The sequence below is a fragment of the Cygnus olor genome, chromosome 9, assembly GCF_009769625.2.
Source record: "Cygnus olor isolate bCygOlo1 chromosome 9, bCygOlo1.pri.v2, whole genome shotgun sequence".
Taxonomy (NCBI): Eukaryota; Metazoa; Chordata; class Aves; order Anseriformes; family Anatidae; genus Cygnus; species Cygnus olor.
Genome location: NC_049177.1, coordinates 7,177,091 through 7,198,934, shown reverse-complemented (window position 1 = coordinate 7,198,934; position 21,844 = coordinate 7,177,091). Strand labels below are relative to the sequence as shown.

At 40.6% G+C, this 21,844-nt stretch overlaps 1 protein-coding gene across 1 annotated transcript in view; it reads left to right on the top strand.

Moving 5' to 3' along the window:
• CLSTN2 (calsyntenin 2) overlaps positions 1 to 21,844 on the top strand; it is a 463,158-nt gene that overhangs the window by 102,270 nt on the left and 339,044 nt on the right. The window lies entirely within an intron of this gene.

Below are 21,844 nucleotides of genomic sequence, written 5' to 3'. Positions count from 1 at the left end.
GGGGTGTGATGCTATTTACTTAAACCAAATGACAACCTTGGGAGAGGTGCTTTGAGACCTCAGTGAGTCCAGATGAAACCAAAGTAATCTGTATGTGGTCAACCTCTGTCTCTACACCTAGCATCCCCGCCATGCATTGCCTCCCAAGCACTGTAGTGTCTTAATACCAGGATGGAAAACAGCCGCTTACCTTGGTCAGATCAGAGTTTGTTCTGTTGCAACAGGGCTTTGGTGGCTCCTGAGCACTAATTTCCTTTTCTATGCAGCCTTCCTAGAGCTTAGTAGAGGTGATGATTCTGTGCAGTTCTGCAGCTGCCGTCCAAAGGCGTCCTGTTGATGCTTTAGAGGCTCACGTGGGAAGAGCCATGGTGGCAGGAAGGAGCTGGTGGCCTTCTCGAACAGGAGCTGTGAGGCTTGCTTTCTCTTTTAGAGTGGAATTGCATTCAGAGCATGGCTATCAGGAGCATTATTGGCATCTCAAAACTCCAACCAAAGTAGGCAAAAATAACAATGTACTTATTAAAAAACATTTTAGGAAAATCGATCATTGCTATTGATTAACAGGCAATTTTAACCTAGTCAAGGCACAGGACGCTCTTTATTGATTCATGGACACCTGAAATAATTTCATACTGCTTAGTGTTTTTTGGTAATTTAATCACATCTTTTGCTTAATCTATGAATCGGTAACTATCAAACTCCAGGAGCTTTTGAAGAATAATAATGTTTGTATGACAATGCTTTTTCATATTATCAAAACTAAGTTGTGGCCCTTTTCTAACTGTTAAGTTACTAAAACATAGAAGCTGCTTTGTCATTGCCAGTGATAGATGATATACAAATGCTAATCGTGTTAGGCTACAGCTAAGTAATACCTGCCTACTGATTACTGGTGATAAGAAATTTCACCGGGAAATTTGCAGTCTCTGTAGCAAGACTCTAATGAGATAGTAAGAAAATGCAGCTCTCTGAGAAAAAGCTCTGTTTCTTTTCCTTTTTATTTTGTTAGTCTATTTATTGTAGTATTTGAGGCACTTAATGGGCTAATACATTCATTTCGAATTCATTGCCTAGCACAAGCTTTGCCTGAAATCTGCAGTCCTCAGAATAGGAAATTCTCAATTACTCGGAAGACTAACACGCTCCCTGAAACTGTAGCAAAACGTAATTTTCCAAACCAGAGCACTTTCACTAATGATATTCTATAGGAAAAATAAATACATTTAATCCAAAATCCTGTGTTGTGTTGCTGGAAAGTGAGTGGATGAAAAGGGAATAATAAGTCCTTTAACCTCATTTATGCAGCTGCTAATAAACATTTTCTAGCAGTGAAGAGAGTGATAGAGAATGGGACTGGTAGGATGCATTGTGTTTCAATGAACTGTTTCTCCATGTTACTGGCATCTGTTGGTAGTGACCACTTAATCTGACATTAGTGTTGGTCAACCAGGCAGGTTTTGCTCAGAAAATGCACCTAGGAGAATCCTTTCTGCCTCCTTTCAGATGTTTTGCCCTGAAATGCTTCATGTGTAGGAAAAGGTTTCTTGCTCAAGTTCTATGCTATTGGTTGCTTATTTGTCCTTGGATGCCTTACAGTTTCCTGTGAGTAAGAAAAATATTGTTTTACCTAAATCTATGCTGAAGGGATAGCACTGCATCTGGAATTGTTCTAGGATTTGAACTCTTCAGTGGTTTTACTTCCTTCAGTTCAGCAAGCCAGATGGATATGGTTATATTTTTAAGAACTCATCTTGCCTCCTGGAGTGATAAATCTGCTATCTCTGTCCTGTATATGTGATTCCTCTCTGAAGTCACTCTGGGACTCTCAAAATCATTTTTCATAAAGGCTCGACTGCAATTCATTTGTTTGGTTTCAGATGATTTTTTGTTAAAGTTGAAGCTCTCAGATTCATGTGGATAGCTATGTGGATGTATTTCAGCACTGAATCTCTCTGATGTGATTTTTTCCGTTATTTATCATCTTTGGAAATCATTGTATTTCAGCAACAACTTGTTTCCAATCCATTTTTTCTTCAGCTTTGTGATATGGTCACTGTTTAGAACCACAAAAATCCCATAGTTTCCTACAGTTTTCCTACATACGAGAGTGCATTTAATGCACAGGAAACCAATACGTTTAGAACAGTAAAAGCCATGAATGATGCAACTGTGCAACGTGATGTACTGCTGGAAAAGAGTATCCAACTACTTTGATTTCCTGTGATGCACATATATTGTCTGGATCTTTTTCTTCATATTATTCCTAGGATCTGGAGGGTGAAAAAAATACAAAACTAAACTAACAAACAAACAAAAACCCAACAGCATAGGTTCTCTGACTCACTGCACCTATGTTCTTCTGATTTTCCAGCATGCCTCGAGCTCCATATGTCTCTGGATGGCACTCTTCATCTAGGTTCCTACTGAAAGGATTACCTGCTGTAAATACCAGGTCTTGCTAAGTGATCAGTCTACATGCAAGAGCACTCTGCAGCTCAAATCAAACAATAAAATCTAAAATGGTTACTATCAAGAAGTTAGAAGAATGCAAACAAAATATACAATGTATAAGATTATATGATTATAATAATCAAGAGAAATCAGACATGGAGGAAAAGGTGGGAAATTAAAAAATATTATCAATCAAAAAATAAAGAACATCAATAGAAAGTATCTGGTTCAAATTTAGCTTGAGGAGGAAAGTTTATAGTGACTGGAAAATCTTTATCCACATCATTTTTCATGTTCAGTCTAGTATAAACTGGCAACTGAATAATTGGAAAGGCAGCAGCTACAAGGATATTAGTAGCCATATAGTGATTCCAAGCTTTAACTGTATTTGTGTGTTAGAATATTAGCTTCCTGAAGAGGTGTTTTGTTTTAATTATTTATTTTTTCTCTACATTTTTAAGGTTGTGAATTGGTAATGGGAATCTGTGATGGCTCTCCGATGAATAAATAGAGGGTATTTAAGCATTAGTTTACAATGACAGATGTTTGTTACAAACTCACAAGTTGTATGCCAGTTTACCCTAATTTAGAATCTAAGACTTTGTTCTAGAACTTCAGGAAGAAAATGTACAGAAATTAGAGAATGGTAGGAGCAGTAGGTATTGATTCATATGGAGAATACTGAGGGTGAAGAAGAAAAACTAGTTGTTCATTTAAAAGTTCATGGGAGAAGGTATGAGAACTGAAAAACTTCTAAAGAAGGCAAAGGGCATGAAAAGCAGATTTTGTGCAAGTTTTGTTATGCAGTCTTATGGGGGCTAGAGTGGCCCTATAAAGGCCACTCAGGATAGATAGAAATGGTGTCATTTTTCTCTTCAGTACTTGTAAAAATTTGCCAAATTGCATTTTTAGTTAGGCTTCAAAGGTTATGTTGGATATTTAATGCTCTTCCCCCTCCACGCATTAAAATAGCTATATTCATATCCCTACAGGGATTCACATCTTGCTTAAAGTCTGTACAAAGCTGATAGAAAAGCATCATGAATTAACATGGGCTATAACCCTCACAAAGGGGTACCAATTTCCATCTCTACCATGCTGCTTACAGAATGCATGTCCTGTAAAATGGAACTTAGCAGAAAATCTGTTGGTTTGAAGGAGAAAATATGAGGAAGAAGAAATAAATGCTTTGAAGAATTAGAGAATTTGCCTACTGTGTCTTCAGGTGATGGCATTTGCTTCCAAAACCAAAACTGCTGCAGTTTGGATGGCATACTAACGTCCTTACTTCCTCTGAATATTTGAGGTTGTCTAAAGTGCTGCCATTTAAGTCCAGCAAGCATGAAGTCCATGCCATGCAGAGCTGATGCAGTGTTCCAGAAGACCACGTTTTTGCATCTCTGACTATGGAAAAAATTGGTCACAAAGAAAGACCCTAGTTCAGCTGGTTGTAAAGCAGCACCAATTTCATGATCTAATAATCCGAAGAGAGCATTACACACTCGTGCCAGGCACCCTACATTAACTTTTCATTCTCCGTTTGATGCAAGCCATGGTACAGGTGCTGATCTGTCACCTTTCCAACGGCGTAAGGCTGCACTGTCTCATATGTTGAGTTAGGCCCCACGGCCCACCGTGGCAGCTCTGGTCATACGGTCTCTTACTAACAGCCAAATAAAACTGGTTTATTGCTTCTGGGGCTCAAATGTGGGAGAATAGGAGAGCTGAGAAGGGTTGTTACCTATTTAATAGCTGCAATGACACCGAGAACACTCTCACAAAAGAGACTGGGGGGGAGAGGGAGGGAAGGGGGCAATGGCAAAACATGGCATCTTACCTGAACAAACAACAAAGCGTTTAAATGTAAACGTGAGATTGCCAACACTTCTTGACAGCTGTCACAATTGCATTTTGCTCAGTAACCTGGCTGTTACCGAGCTGGGTTAACAAGTTGTCATTACTGGCGCTTCAATACCTACCAGTTCCTGCCCTTTATGAGACCCTGTCCCGCTGGTCTATGTTTCACTGGTGACTGAGCCCGACCATGTCTGGCCTTGAATCTGCAAAATTATCTGGGCTAGGAAGAAAACCTTTCACAATAGTAACGTTTTTGTTTGTTTACTTTAAAACTAGGATTCCTTTGTAGGTCGAGTTAAACAAATAAACAGACATTATTCACTGTGTTCCTGGTTTAAGTTTGTTGACATTAAGTCTTGGCTGTAAGCAAAATACTTATTCACCATTCCTAGTGTTAATTTTTACCTTGTACTGTATTTTTCCCAATTTAGACCTGATGTCAAATTTAAAACCCTGTGCTACATTCATTAAAAAGTAGTAAGAGATATACTCATTTCCTTGTACTCTGCTGACAATCTCATTATTGGTATAGGAAAAAAAAAAAAAAAGATAAAAAGAAAAAAAAAAGATCTCTGCTTCCGAACTCGAGTTTAATCACGTAAAATAATATATTAAACGAAAGATCCAAAACAGACAGCACCAAAGAAGGATAACAGTACTCTGCATTTCATCTCACCACTGAAAATGAAAAGGCAAACACCTAGCAGGTGTTATCTCATTGGTAAATGTTAAAACAGAGTGAGAATCTTACTTTCATTAAAAGGAAAACAATAAAAACACTGATAAAGAGTTGAGCAATTGGCGGTGGATTCTCTCAGTAAACGACCTGAATATGTTGCTTTCTTTATCTTTCAGCACACTGCTGTGCATAAAATCATTGTGTCCGTGAAGAGTACAATCTCCAACTCGAATTTTATGGGGAATTTAGGTAGGTGGTATCTGATCAGTCAGGAAGAAATTCAGATAGAAGATCCCTATCTTGCAAAAAGTACTGCAGGACTGTTGGAGAGAATGTGCTGTCATGACTTGTTATATAATTCTTGCTAAAGAAAGCGCAGCCAGGAGCATGACCGTAACAGGCCGCTAGCTCGGAACTGAGTCATATCTCCTCCCGAATCGCCCTCTTCATTTTCTGCCAGACACAAGTCTTTTATACACGTGTCCATCAAAGGGCTACTTCTATGTGATGGAGTGAGATTTCATTAGCATATAACATGATTTTATTTAGCGATCTTGCGTTATAAAAAACAAGCAAGGCTCATAATACATTTAAAACAAATACTGCTTTTTGAAATAACAATTAAAATCATGAGCCTTTTATGGAGCCCAAAGTAAGGCCAATGTCTATTAAAATTCAAGAGCATAACAAAAGCAGGGAGTTTAAAAGCAGAGGGTTTCACTGTTACAGCTTCAGGTATCAGAGATGAAGAACTACTTGCTTATTTTCTAAGTGTTAGAAGATGTAGGCTTCTGTTCCAGCCTGCATTCATAAATGGCAATGACAGCGTTATACACTGGTAATGAGGGGCAATGCAGACGGGTGGTGGCAGCGCAGATTTCCAGTGCTGGAGCTGCTTGGCCTTGGCTGGGCTCTTAATGCTGGTTTAGCAGATGCAGTTCTCTCTCCACCCTGTGTGTGGTTCTTCCTTTTGCAAAAGAGCCTTTTTTTTAAATAAACATCCCAAGGATTATGGAGCACATTTATTATTCAGATGGTTCATTTATTAAGGATAAATAATTTAAATATATTTTCTTCTGTTTAATTAACACATTAGCAGTTGCAGCATATATGGAAAGTAATGTTTGTATTTAAACTCATTTCTCGGGCTGTTTGTTCTATTCTACTTGATAGCCACCTTACTTATTTATTAAAAGCTACTGACCTGAGTATGTCTGTAGAGAAATGCCTGCAAACTTCCAGAGAAGCAGCAGAACTTGTGGCAGCAATAGCATAACGCTGCAGCTTTTAGTTTGGTTCCGCTGACGTTTGGGGCAGGTTTGAACCAATGGAGCAAAAGCACTATCAGGAAGACCCTAGGCCTAGTTCGAACTTGCTGTAAAGAAAAAATTACATCAGTGTCATAGCTGCAGAGTTTGGTGCATGCAGAAAGTGTTACTTTATATGGCTAGCAGAAACGAATCCTACTTCCACTGTATTACAAAAGTGGATGTTTATTATTTCTCTATGCTGTGATTGCAAAACCAGACTTTTAAGTATTGTATTAAAATGCATGCTCCATAATGCTATATTTTTAATCTATTTTCTTCTTTAAGACAGCGTGCATGCTGCCCTTCCCATCTCTCCGCTCCCTGTGTTTTCCCAACAGGATAACATATTGCCATTTTTGTTAGTAATAAATAAGCTTCTCATAAGTGTAATCAAATCTAGATTCCTGTGGGTCGTTTATTTATTTATTTTTAACTATAGATTAGGTTTAACACTGTTAAAATCATGGCTTTAGGCACCTAATGAGATTGTGTGCTTCCCCATTCTGGTGTTATGCAAACATAGAGCAATGTCCTAAAATGAAGCAACAAAAAACAGTCGAACCTAAGACCCTGCTCCTATAAGGAACACTACAGTGGGGCTTGCTATAGGATCTGAGCTGCGTATATTTATGCACTGGAATCACAGGCAAGAATGACAAGGTGACTTTTATAATGTTGAAAAGGAATGTTCTTTCAAGATTTTTTATTTCTGATGCTTACTTTTTTTTTTTTTTTTAATTAACAGCCTAATACCCTTAACAATACAGTAATACCACTTTGTACCTGAATGTTACTTAAATATTTCTCCTAAGCTGTCACTTCCTCGTTACTTAGGATAACCGATATTCACCACGATGCTATCGACTTTTATTTAGAAAATGTGATCATCACAATGGTTAAAGACCCCAGCTAGATGTCCTGATAATGAGATAGGATTGACCCTGACCTTGGAGCTACCCCGGTTTCTTCAGCAAACTGTCTCTTGGGGTTAAATCCCTTCCTCCAGCAGTATCTTGAATCCATACAGGGGAAATTATGATAAAAATAATCTTTACACCTCCAGACTGAAATGGATCTTTCTGATTGACTGCCTCTGATGCCAGGTCTGTGTCAATAACTCTCACTGAATGCATGACTACGACCTTTTCCCCTTTGTTTTATAATTTCTATTTTACAAGACCAATAAAGCATGTCAGAACAAAGTGAGTTTTTGCACTTGTAGGTGCAGGCTCTTGATTTTCAGAGGTGGTGTGAATGTGACATGTGAATGGATGGATCTCAGGTCAGAGGTAACCCTTCGGTAATGTCCTGTTTTGGATTAAATGACACATTTTCCTACACACAAATATGGATCGTGTCACAAATTCATACAAGCAAGAATTGAAAGATACACTCCTTCAAGTGCACAATGATTAGACAGAAAGAGTAGAGTGAATAGGGATTTTCTACTTGACTTTTTGCTTTTTAAAGCCCTGGTAAAGACAGTAGAAGTTAATGGACAGACCTGGTTGCAGAGCAGCATAAAGTGTAAGCCTTAATGGCAATGGTTTACTTTAAGCTTTTGTATAGTGCTATACCATCATCATTTATAATTATTTCTGTCCATCTGCCTCCATCACTGGTATATGACGCCACAAGATGACTGTGCAACTCCCAGGCTGTCACTGCAATAAGGAAGTACAAGGTAAAGAGAACAATGTCAGCTGGGTACCAGATCTGAAATAGTTTTTGACTCTGATGCCAATACAATGCTATCTATGGGTGAAACCTCCTCATCTTTTGTCTTCAGCTCCCTGCCTGAGGAATGGGGCAGCACTTGTCCCTTCTCATTACAGTTATCTGTCTCGCGTATTTGGACTCTAAGTTGCCCGAGAAAAGAGATGTCATCTTGTACAGCATCTACTTTGCAAAGCCGCTGTCCAGGTATCACCACCAAATCAATTATAATAAAGACTAATAGACTAATATTTAAAGAGGATTATTAACCAATTTAACTTCCTCTAAGTCTTGCTGTTTCTCTGTTTCTGTGTTTAGATTTACATTGATGTGTTAATCCATAGGTCATATGTCTAACTTTTCAGCAAGTGGGATGTTGTATTACAGACTTCTGGTGCTGCTTGCAACATATATAAAGTTAACAAACTAAAATCCTATAGATTTTAAAGTTCCATCTATGGCTTTGCAATGTTTGTCAGTCTGCTATAAACGCAGACAATTGTGGCCAGGTCCACATGGATTTACCCCCTGATTTCCACTCTTGTTGATAGCTAAACCTGCCAGCACCGCATTTAACAATTCCCTCCAGGTGTGTGTGAGCTCAGCACCACAGGGCTCAGGCAGGAAACGAGCTGCAGCGTGCAGGGCAGGTCTCCCAGGCCTGGCAGCAGCACGCTCCCACATGCCCACCGGGAAGCGAGATCCAGCCTTGCAGCACGGCCTGAAAGCGTTGCTGAGCTGTTTGCAGGAAGCTCTGGCTGCTATCTGACACAGCTAATGCGGTGGGGATGGAGGGGCTACCTCTTAACTGATAGGCGTGACTTAAACACATTCCTCATGGAAAAAAAAACACCCTTTGAGAAAGAGGAGAAACAACTGAATGCAAGCAAAAATTGTTCCCTGCATTGCTGGCTGGTATGCCAAATTATTTTACTTCTGACTTTCCCTCATTTTTCTCTGTGCCTGTTCTGTTCCATCTTATTAGAGACTACAAGAGAGCCGTTTCCATAACTCTAATTAGAGAGCGAGCAAAACGGGCATCAGAAGTTTATCGTGACTGGTGTAACTTGGAGAGTCTTTGTCTGGGTGAAGTGGAGCAGAAAACGTGCATTCCCAGCCGACAGGGTGTCTCTCGGGGCTGGGAGAGGGCTTGGGATTCTGCAGCCGTGCCCCAAAGTGCTGCCACTCGCCGTGCGGGTGGGAGCTGGGATCCCAGCTCCAGCTCCGCAGGGTGCCCTGCACGTAGCGCGAGAGAGAGGGGCAATGCGAGGGGTTAACGGCAAAGCCCCCAGCCCCATTGCTCTTCGCAGTGACCGCGGTGCCTTCTGTGCAAGCGCTGCCCCGGCACGCCTCGGATGGCCCCGTGCAGGAGGGCGCCCAGCACCCGCACGGGGCCGCTCCGCTCCCCGGCCGCCCCCGGGCCGCCCCCTCCTCAGGGCAGCCCCGCAGCGCGGCGCTGCCGCCCCCTCCCCAAATCCAAACCCTCCTCCACCGTCGCTGCCCGGGGCCCTGCGCTTCCACCTCCTCCTCCCCGGCTCCGGCTCCGTACCCGCGCCCAGGTGCTGCCCGTGCCCTCCCCGCCATCCTCGGGGCCGAGCGCGGCGGCGGCGCTGCCCCCTGGGGGCGGCCGAGCCCAGAGCCCCCCCTCGCCCCCCGCTCATGAATATTCACGAATCCCTCCCCGTGACGTCGCCGCGGTCCCGGGGCGGGGGCCGGAGCCGCCCCGGTACTGGCCGTGAGTGAGGGCGAATGAGGGAGAGGCGGCGGCAGCCCCAGCCCCAGCCGCAGCCGGGCGCCGCCGCCGGGAGCCGCCGCGCAGGGCGGGCAGGACGCGGGCAGGGCCGGCGCCGCGGCGGGGATGCGGCGGCGCTGCTGGGGACCGGCGGCGCTGCTGCCGCTGCTGCTGCCACTGCTGCTGCCGCCGGGGCTGTGCAGCCCGCTCGCCGCCAAAGGCAGGTAGCGGGGAGGGTGTGTGGGGGGGGCCCAGCTCCTCGCCCGCAACTTTCCCGGGGGTGCACCGCACGGGACGGGACGGAACAGGGGGAGCGGCGCTGCCCGGGTGATGCCGCCGGAGCCGAGCATCCAGCCCAAGCCGTGCCTGTGGGAGCGCTGCCCCCGGCAGCCCACAACCCCCTCGCTGTCCTCCTGTGGCCCCGCGGCTCCGGGCTGAGCCCCGAGCCCGGAGTTGGAGAGCTCCGCTCCTCCTGCCCAGCCCCGGCACCCCGTCCCCTCCTCCTGCCGTCCGCGAGTTGTTGTCTCCCTCTCCTCCTCGCGTGTATCGGGAAAACTTCGCTCCCCGGTGCCGTTGTGTGGCTTTTTTTTTTTTTTTTCTTTTGCCTTGTTTGCTCTCTTACAACCACCGCGCGCATCCCAGCTCGGCGAGCAGCCTGCCCCTGCCCCTGCCCCTGCCCCGCTGCCCGAGCACGGAGCTGCTGGGGGGCAGCGCCCCGGCCCTCACCGCCCCACACGGACCGTGCCCGCAGCTCGGGGAGGCGTCTGCCGAAACTGCAGGTAGTCCGGCAGGCACATCCGAGTTGGGTTGGTTGTTGGTTTTTTTGTTTGTTTGTTTTTGCTTGGGTTTTACCTTGTGTTTGACCACTGGAGGGCTGCAAAGAGCAATTCCGATAGCAATTCCGAAATCGGTCTTTAGAAATCGACATTTGAAGGGTATTGGTATTTAAGTGTTTTAAGTTTTCCCTTATTATTTTACATCCATTTCCCCTTTCATTTCTTGTTTTTGTTTGTAGTCAGGTATCCTCAGCCTATACTGCAGGGTTAATAAACGAATTAACACACCTTAGCGCTGTACACGGTCTATGTCTGATACGTTTGCACCTGTGGACTCTTTCCCCCACCTTGCCAGTACTGTATAGGAAAAAGAGTTCGCATCGATAAGGTGATGCTGCTTTCTGCTTGCTCTGTGTTATTTTTCTGTAGGAGGAAAATATTAATTCCCAAGGCATTTTGTGGGTATTTCACACGGTTGAGTAACTTGGTGCTGTAACTGTGCAGATGACTTGTAGCTTGGAGGCGTTGCATTCTGGTCAGCGGTGGGGTGCGGTGCGCACACTGGTGCCTCCAGCATCCTGCTGCAGGGGGTGGATGGATGATCCCAGGTAATGACTGCAAGTCTTCTCCCATCTCCCTGTTGCTGCTACTGCTTGATTTTAAAACAAATCCAAACCCAACAGGCATCCCTGCTGCCCCCCTTTCTCCTCCCCTGCTGTTTTTGAGGCTGGGGAGCAAGATCATGGGGACCAGGAGAAGAGTTCTCACCATTCTCCACTCTTGCTCAATGAAAAATAATCATTTATTTCACAAAAAATACTTCTAGACTGTGTATTTTAAAAAAAATATATATATTCCCCATTAGGAGGAAAAAACAAGACAGAAATTTTGCGTGGAAATATAAGAGGTAGTGCCAGAATGGTTAGTTGGTGCTCGGTTAAGGATCTTAACCTATGTATTAAATATTCATATGCAATTTGTAGCACTGTTAGCTTTCTGGCAGGTTGTTGACCCTGGGATCTGTACCATAAGTTCAATAAAATCACTGTTTTAGACAGGAAAAAATGATTTCTTTAAAATATTTTCAGACAGCTTTGTTTGGTAAGACAGAGGCACACTTCCTGGATTATTGGAATTGCATTAATGCTGTCTGGAGATTGTGGACAGACTCTCATATGTAAAACAGAATCTGCTGAAAGGCAGGACTTCATTATTTTTTGCAGCACTTTCAGAATTCATATGTTGCAGGCAGGGAGAGCTACTACCTGCTGCATTTCCCTTCCTCTTTCTGTCTCTCTGCAGGTCTGTGCCTAAGGCTAATCTCTTAAATGACTTACAGCCTCATCTTAGTATTTACCTATTACCTAGTACCTTATTAAACTGCTCAGTGAAGTCCTGAAAAGGTTGCCATATCCATACTTGTAAGACCCAATTAATTGGCCTTTCAAGTCTGACTTTATTTGAACTTCATCATTAACATAAACATCATTTTAATCTTGATTTTTAAGTACAGCAGAAAGTATCTCAATGATCTGAGTAACTAAGAATATTTGATACCAATTAAATTAATTACATGGGCAAAACTTGAAGCCTTAGTCATTCAGGACATTTCCAAATCAATGGAATATTCAGTCCCACTTGGCAAATCTATTATGTGAATACAGCTGATATGACTATCAGCAATAGAAAAACAACTAACCCAGGGAGACAGAGACAGTTTATTCTGCTTGAAAGAAAGCTTAAAGCCTGGAGGGGAAGAAATTAAGAGAAAATCTTTGAGAGCATGCTAGACAGATCCTAATGTCTGAATTTTTCTTCTTAATACCATGGGTACTAGCAAATTTTTTTTTTTTTTTCACAGTAAATAATAATGAAATACTTTATCATTATCAGCTCAATGGAGAGAGATACAAAAAGGAAGATCTTCCTTTTCATCGTCATCCAAAACACTGAAGTAATAATGTTTGGCACACTGTGCCAGAAGATGGGAGATGAAGAAATCTTGCTTTCTGTAGCTCACCAAGAAACCCTGGCACAGATGTATATGATTTCACATTTCCATTTTCAAATCAATAAATGGATTCTTTTTTTTTTTTTTTTTTGAAGTGTTTTGATTGAAAAAGTACTCATGAAAACTGACTCTTTTGTCTCCTAGGATAAAAGATTCATCTGATTATGAAGCCTGGGTGTCAAGATAATGAAATGATTCAGAGGTCTCAAAAGACAAAGATTGGAGTATATGATAACTGCTTTAGTAGTTAGGTATTTCAGCAGAGATGACTGACAACTATATTTAAGTTGTCATTATCAAGATAAAGAGTGTTTGCCAGCCATAATCATATTGTTACCAATTTTAATTGTATTATTTGGAAGACTAACAAAGCTGGGAACCTAGAAGCTTCAGAGTTTTCAAAGCATATTTCAATTGTAAGCAAAGTATGTGTCACTTCAAAAAGCCCTGAGAAACTATGTCCTTTGTCAGCAAACATTAAATGGCCTCAGAGCAGCGTGGAGTCATGGTTTTGTCACTTTGCTTTTCTTGAAGTGATAGCCCTCAGAGTTCAAAGGCAGTGTCTGTACCTGGACAGCCCCTGTCATGGCCAAATTGCACATTTGAAAGTGGCCTCAGTTTTCTTTCTGTGCCTTTTATAGATTTGGAGGAGCTGATTAAAGGTTGTCAGAGGCATTGTCACCCTGTTTTGATTGTTTACTGTTTAACTGGAGGAATGTATTGATGATGTGGTGTTCCTGGGCATCCATTAGGCATTGAAAAGGCAGAGCACAAATTACTGGTTTTATGTAATTAGTTTTTTTTTTTTTTATAAAATGGATGTTATTCTTAGGGTTCTGAAAATAAAAATTCATGAAGCTGTTATTTAACGTCTGGTAAAAAAGTATAAAATTTCTCATATGCTTTTTTAATATAATTTCCTGTGTCAGATTGATGGGATGTTTTGGGAAAGTAATTTCAAAGGTCTTATTCCAGCTTCAAATACATTTCCTGTCCTCCCCTCATACATATATTATTGGCCTTCTTTTGGTCCTTCTGTTGGCTTAGTTGTCTCAAAATGATTTACTTATTTCTTTAGTTTCCAAGAAGGTTGTGTTAGAAGGCAGAAAGTAGCTTGCCTGGCTCCTATAGAGTGTCTGAGTGGTGTAGCTAGCACTTCATTTAGTACAGAGAGTTTCCATACTGTGAAATAAGTAATGGGAAAATGAAAGGTAAAATGCATTATTTCTATAGGAAGCTAATTGCTAGTGTCAAGTGTAGTTCTGTTGTCTGTAACCTTTTTTAGCAAGAATGGCAAATAATTGAGTCCTAACTTTCATAACGTGATTGATGTTACTTACTGTTGTGTTAGTGTAATTTTAAAAGACAAATGGTAAAACTGAATAGCTGTGAGATTTGGCCTGACTCAAATTTATGGTTTGTTTGTCTGTGGAGAGCACTGTAAACGAAGTGGAGCTGTTCTCTGAGACTCTACTTCAGTATGCTGCTCATAAAGAGCAGTCTGAAAATACCAGCTGCTGGGTTATGTTGGGTAGGGGATACATACCAAGTGATCTTACCTCTGGCTTTTCCAGTGATTGTGCTCAAATGGCATCTTCTCAGTCTCTCAAATGTCTTAGCTCATTTGATTTATTTAAAAAATAAGTAAAATATTCAAATACAACCAGAAGCCACCGTCAGTTTTAACAGGATACTTTAGAGGATGGTAACGGAGTTGGAAGATATGCTCCTTATTCAAGATTTAGCCCTAGAAATATTTAGTTTGGGTATTGCTGTTTGAGTAGAATCTGAACCAGTGGAGCAGATTTCAACAGAAAACTGCAAGACTAAGTCTAGAAAAAGTGACCTGTCATGCTGAAGGAATTCTATTTAGCTGAATGAAAAAGAATTGAGGAATGTGCAGACAGGCTCCAGGTATGCAAAAAGCTGCTTTAAATAAGAGAAAATCATGTTCTCTGTGCTTGTTGTGTGTAGGACAAAAAGTAAAGGGAACAAGACAGACTTGGGTTAGACTTCAGGGAAAACTTCTGGTGGGATATTACAGAGCCTTTAACTGGAGAGCTTTAAGAACCATTTGGAACAACATTAGCAGTTATAGTTGATCAAACCTCTTTGTTGGGGGGAAAATGGATGCAGTGACCTCCGTGCTCCACACAAGTCTGACTACCCATAAAACCCTCCAATGAGTTTGGGTAGTGGAGATGGAGGCAATACGGCCACCTAACAAAACATTTTACCACCTGAAGTGCTCCAGGCACCTCGCACCATTCCTTGGTCTCTCTAGAGATCTGCAGGCTAGCAGCCCTCCTTGAGTGGCAGCTGCTGCAGCCATCCATCTTGGGGATATTTGCATTCTCATTTGAGTGTTCTTCTAGATAAGCCTCTTCTGGCTTCAGGAGGCATAGTTTTCAACAACTGTGCAGAGTTGCATCTTCTCTTCTGCCTTTTCTAGAGTAGTCCAATGAATCACAGCTAACAATACATGCTTGAATTGACTACAGAGGCTGTTCATATCTTTGATGCCAAACAAGCAAGTAATTTCATTCAGCTAATCTCCAAAACCTTCAATATGGTAGAAACTGGTTGATGTTTCTGGAGAGGTTGTAGCTGCTAAACTTTCAGATGGATTCACCAAATGATTGTACAGCTAAGATATCTAAGGGGTGTGAAATACAAAAGGCACAACCAGTTGCTGAAGCAGTCTTATGCAGCCTACTGCTGGAGGCCATGGGACTGTTCAGGAGCAGTACTGTGTATCTTTTCTCTTTCATAGGCACTTGCTGTTGACCATTGCCAAAGACAGCTAGCTTCACCTCTTTCACGTTCTCCTATAGCCTTACTGTTCCTGTGGTCTTTGCCAAACAGCCTGGTGAATGGGTGGTGATGACTTAGAAAATTAGCGTACTTGCTAGGTCTGTTCAACTTCAGCAAATGGGCAAATCCTGTTATAGAGTTTGAATAATGTGAGTCAGAGTAGTAAGGGTAGAAAGAGAAGACACTTTGAAAAGAACTAGAGGTTGGAAGAGGAAACCTAATGTTAAACTTGAGAAAGCCATTTGTTATATCAAAAGGAATATATTCTGACTAATTTGTGGTTTGATCTCCTTACTCTTTTATATAAGAGCTTAAGTATGTTGTGATTATTTTTAAAATAGGAAAGTTGTCATGATTCAGAAAGGGTGCTTGTAAAAATAAAACAGAAGGAATTTTGCAAGAGACTCTTGTGTCCTGATTTGAAGAGTTGCTAAATCTGTCACTGTATGTAGAGACTGGGTTACTTGTCTGCCACTTCACTTTCTACAGCAGCATACACAGCCCTGTACTCCATGTTACTTTTTGCAGAATGGCAAAAACAGGATGTCTGGTGTATGATTTACATAGTATTCAGAAAATACATGTGTACATGAAAGCATGCATATCCTCTGTATTTGTTTTAAGCAAAGCTAATGTTGCACACATGTACATGCTCTTACACACTCAACTATCGGGGTATGAGAAATGATACAAATCTGAAAGAAAAGTTGATTGTTCACTTTGCACTCCACGTGTCTTGTGAGCTTGCAGTGCAGGATCAGAGTGAGCCAAAACTGGTGAACAGGATGCTTGAATGCAGTTATTTCTTCAGTAACCCCTGTAGTTGAAAGTAAGCAACAGTGAACCTTTGTTTCCATGTTTACATCTTCATGAACTCTGTTCATGTAGTCTGGCTTCTGAGTGACTGTGGAACTGTAGAGAATGAAGGCTTCTGTGTTGTTATTAGTTTTATATTAATCACGGTATTTAAGTATGGTAACAGCTATACCCAGTTGGAGGGACTTGTGCACATTCGCTGTGGGGCTTCCAGCTGATGACTACAAGATGCCTGTGATGCTTGAGTGTTTTGTTTTCTTCCACGAACTGTGCATTTGCTGGATAGACTAGATTAATGAGGGGAATAGAAATATGTAAAAGATTTAAGTATAGATTTCTAGAGTGTACTGAGGGTAGTGCACTCTAAATAACTTTCAATTTTGTTGCTGTATGTATTCCAGTAAAAATGAATACAGTGGCTGCTCACAGCTGTTAAGTTATTAAGAGTAAGTTGTTAAAATTTTAGTTGTTATAAGATGGCATCAAAACTACAAGCAACTTCTTGATTAAAAAACAGCATAAATGCTCTCATCAGAGAAATGTAGATAAACATATATAAATATATCGTGCAATTTGGTGTTTGTAATTCTCATTAACTGGCATCTTAAAAAAAAAAAGTTCAATGTTAAAAACATATTGAACCAAAATGGGATTTGATCCCCCCCCGTGGGGGGGAATGTGGGAGATGCATAATTCTTCCGGCTGTCTTTTAAGAACTCTTTGTGGTTTGTGTACCCATCTTTTAGATCTATTTGATGAAGAAATACCCCTGCTTTTGGCTTTTTGGTGTAGTTAAGGTTTATATAGGATGTTCCAGCTTGACAGCAATGAAATGGACTGTAAAATTTTTTTTTTTTTTTTTTTTTTTGCGTGTGTGGTACTGAATATCCTCAAGATCATTCAGCTTGAGTGCAAGTTGAGCAATGTGTCATTTAGGACTATTGGACTACGGAAGAGAATTTTGTCTATTATCTGAAGGCATTTTTTGGAATCAGATATGAGAAGCATGTGCTACATTTCAATTCATTTTAATGTGACTTCTCTCTGGATTGATTATAAAGATGGCCCTGCATGGAATAGCAGTCCTCACAGTTAGTACTGTTATTTAGGTGCTTGGTCTTCATAGGTGAAATCTTCAACCTGGTTAAATCAATGCAAGATTTGGAATGTATCTCGATGGAACCAGAGTTTCATCCTTTGTGTGTTTTAGGGCAAATGTAAACGGTTCTTTCAAAGCTTTTAATGTTCTTCCACTAATAGCTGCCTTTATCCTAAAGGGGGAATATTTGATTTAATCTTTCACCTTATGGCTTCTTACGGTATACTTTAGTTCATTGAGTCAATATAACAATTCTTGCGTGTGTATTTAATTCTTCTCAAAATGTTTTTCATCCAACTTAAAACTATTAAGTGAAGCGTTGACCAAGATGGGCTATTCTACAGATCTAAGTATGGTAGTTCTTCACTATATTGACTTTCAAAATACTTGTTAAAAAGACATCTGTTTTTATCTCTTTGACTGTCTCCCATTCTGTGCCCATGATTCCGTTCATCACTAGTTAAATATTGTGATAAGCAATGTTGTAGTGTCACAAGTTCTTAACTGTACTCATTTTGTCAAATAGATTTGTTGCTGTATCTAATCAGATTAATCATTTGAAGTTGGGTATCCCAAATACAGATGGCACTTGTCATTCTTACTAGTTATTAGAAAAGCAGACACTTTGTATACCCTACTGCTACTTTCCTGTACTTATGACAACTAAAATGAAGTGGGACACCTTTATTTCGTTTAAAGAAAATGGCCATTAAATGTGAATATTAAAACTATGGTGGTGTCTTCTAGCATTCATTCCCCCATCACTTGATGGCTAGCAGACGAGTAAGTGAAGTGAGAGAGATTAGATTCTACATAGAGATTGATCTCTTGCTTATTGCTTTTTGACTTTAGTAGATTCTTTACTCATTGAAATATGAACACAAAAATACTATGTGTGTGTGTGTTTGTTTATGTAACTGCTGCCTATGTTTTTGGCCATTATCAACTTTAAAATATTTAATGATTCATGACATTTTTATAGACTTTAAGGTGCATGTTCCCCCCCCCCCCCCCCCCCCCAACTTAAAGCCCGGGCTTCTGAAATAGAGACTAAGAAAATGCTAGCTTTTAATTCTGAAAAGATAAGCTCCGCTTGTTATATCTGAAGGAGAAGTGAAAAGGGAATGTAGATGTATCATAAAAGCTCACAAACACAAATAAAGTAATGAACGTTTTCTTCACTTTTTTGCTGATTTTTTTTTTTTTTCTTCGTACACCTGGTTGTGTGAAATGCAATAAAAATTTGAGTGTAGCTGGAGAACATCACTCTGTCTGGTCTATACTGTGTTGCAAAATAGCAGTACTTATTTGTGTTGAATCTCTTAGTTATAAGTGGAACTTCCAAAATATGAGTTGGTGGAACAAATTTTAAGTCTGTGAGATCTCACTCATGGTTTTCTGCATGATGAATATTGGCTTTTTCTACAGTCTGTTCTGGAGTTATTCACAGAAGTTGCTAGCAGAGGTAAATATAGCACAATACATTGGTAATAATATTTGAGACAATTCTGAGGAAACTGCTCGGCAATAATATTTGAAGGGCTTTTTCCCCATTTCTTTCCGGGAGCTGCTTTTAAAATTCCTGATCCAGAGTTGAACAGATGGCATTTGTCATTGTTGTCAATCTTAGTAAGAAAAAATTATTTTTTAAGATCTTGGTTAACAGAACTTTAAATTCATGTTGAGAAATAAAACCTAGAGACATTTTAACTAATGTGATATATGCTGAGCTACATATAAGTCTGCATTATGACAGCAGCCTACAAATCCAACTAAGGTGGACTCATACACTGTAGAGCAGGTGGCATAAATGGAAAAAGGCACTGGATACTGTGGTTTGCTTCCATCTCTTTCTTCCTCAAAAACAGTGTAAACAGTACAGATGCGTAAAATGGAAAGACAAAGTACAATTATTATGCTTTGCTGAAGTTAAATGTGCAAGGTGAGACAATTAGTTCTTGTGACTAATTTGAAGGATAATAATTCAAGGCTTATTTTGGGAAGCTGATTTTTTTTTTTTTTTTCCCCTCTCCTCTGCAGTAATTATATAACTGTAGTTTTTGTAGGGTCTGCAGACTACTTCCAAAGACTGACAAAAAAAAAAAAAGCCTATTTTCAGCAGGCTTATATTACCATTCAGCTGTCCATCTCTAAATTTGTAGAGACTAACAATTCAAAAGCATTGGAGCCACTTTTGAAGATTAACAAAAATAACTGAAGAAATACTTTTGGTGGAAACAGCATGGCCTCAAAAAGTGTCAATTTGTTCATTGGTTATTTTACTTTTTAATAATAGAACATATTTTGCTCAGTATGAATTCCTTCTTTTAGAACTTGAATTTTATATGTGTAAGTCTGAATATAAAATATTTCAAGATGCAACATGTCAGTCTTAGTAAATAAATAGTGGTCACTTCAAGTTGCAAATTTAAATTACTCTCTGTGTTCTCCCAAGTGTTTAAAAATTCTGTAAAGTTTCAATACTTGAAGCTTCCTAAATCCACTGGGTGGTGTTTGTGTTTTCACTAACAGACTGGGCAAGTATACCTGCACAATGCAGGGATAACATTTCAGGCAGCCTAAGTCAGCAGTGCGGTTTTAAACCAGAGGAGGATGTGTACTGTTAAGGGTATGAATGGATATGCATCGTTTTTTTATAATTATTTTTATTTATTTGTCAGAAGCTTCTGAAAACTTGCTCTGTGTAATTTGTCTCGGTTCTGGACTAAGCATTTGCCAAAACAGCTGATCAGACAGATACAGAACTTTTAGGTGCATATGTATTCCTTTTCTTACGTAACATGCTTCAAAAGATATCAAACCCCACTGTATTCTGAGCAGTTGAGCTGAAACAGTGGTGGCATGTTTTATTAGGCAATAGAAGCAGAATCTGGGGCTCTGATGCTGCTGGTTGCAGATTCTGTGCTTAACACCCCATTGCATCCCTTGACTAGTTTTGTTTTCAGATCAGGTAGTCGCATGCCAGATGCATTGGGACACAGGTGGCAACAAAACATTTTTGTGTGATCAGTTTCCATGATGTTACAAATAGGTCTTTGGCTCTTTCGTTTTTCAAAGGATACTTTCCCTCAAACACAGCTACACTGTGGTAGCAGTGTCTCATTGTGCATTGTTTCCTTTCTGCACAGGAGCATCTTTTGGCATGCGAAGTGCCCCCTGGCTAAAGGAGCAAGGAGGAAAATGTGATGTCCACGTGTGTGCCTGTGGTCTGTGTTAGCGTCTGCAGAACACGTCACTGGCTTGTGGGGGAGTTAGGACAGTGCAGTATGCACACAAGTATTTAGTGAGGGAAGACTGATGTCATGAAGATAAACAATGGACAGTACCAAGGACAAAAGATTAAATTGTGCAGTTCTCTGAGAAGTTGAGTTGATTGTGCAACTAAAAGTTGCCTTTATTTGGGAACTACTGTCTTGGAATGATCCTGAAAAGGGCAATTGCATCATAACTTTAGTGGAATATTTACTTCTTTTCTAGCACCAAAATTACACTCTAGAAAATGAAAGCTTGCATCTTTAGTTTCCTAGTGCCAAAGGGCATATATTCCTTAGGATGTAGTGGAATTTACCAGGGGATAAATCTTAAAATGCAGCAATAGCTTCTTAAACTTTTTTTGAATGTGCGTTAAGAGCTAAACCCATGCATAGTTGAACTTAACCTACTTTGGAAATATTTGAAACTGAACAATATAAAGGCTTCTGTATAGAATAAGGCTGTGTGTGAGGAACTCTTTCACAGTAGCTATTCCAAATACATCTTTGTTTACCTGTTCTCATTTTGAAATACCTTCTATGAAGATATTTCTATTGGAAAGGATTCTTGAGATTTTGAGTTCATCCTTGCAAAATGTTTCTTGGATATCTTTTTACAGGTTTGTCTGTACTGGTTCTTTTAGGCTGATTCCACATTAGAGGTCTAACTAGTATTCCATGTAAGTAATTACGCTGATATAAATTATAATCATCCTGGAATACACTTTTGACCTTTTAACTTTTCTGCTGAAATGAGTGTAATGACCATGTTGAACAAGAGAGGAAATTGAAGGCCAAATATTGTACAGGGGAGCCAAATCATGTGGAACCTAGAGAAAGCTGGCTATAATCCATGTAAAAGGAGCTGTTTGCTATCTTTTTGTGTGTATAATGTACAGTCATCTATCTTGGCTATTGTTGCATGCACAGGAGGAGAAATCTGATGACCGGAAGGGGAGGAAAGGAAATGCATGCTAGGAATATTTAGTGGAACAAATTCAGTGGGCTGCTACTTGTGAATTGTTTTGTATTGTTGCTGTATGGCACTACCACCTGTGCAAGAAGTCCCTTATGTAGGGAGCAAGGTGACAGGAGCATGTAGGGCATCGTTTTCTGCTTAGGAATGCTCTGAGGGTGGCTTCAGTCCTTCAGGTGGAAGACACTATGTGTGCTTTCCATGGTGCATGTCTCAGAGCAGCAGCTGGACCAACCTTGAGAGGATAATGAGTTCTCTTATAGTCCTCATAAACATCGATCGGTCAAATTCCCCAAGAGCTGCTGGGTCACGTGTTTACACCAGTATTTTCTCAT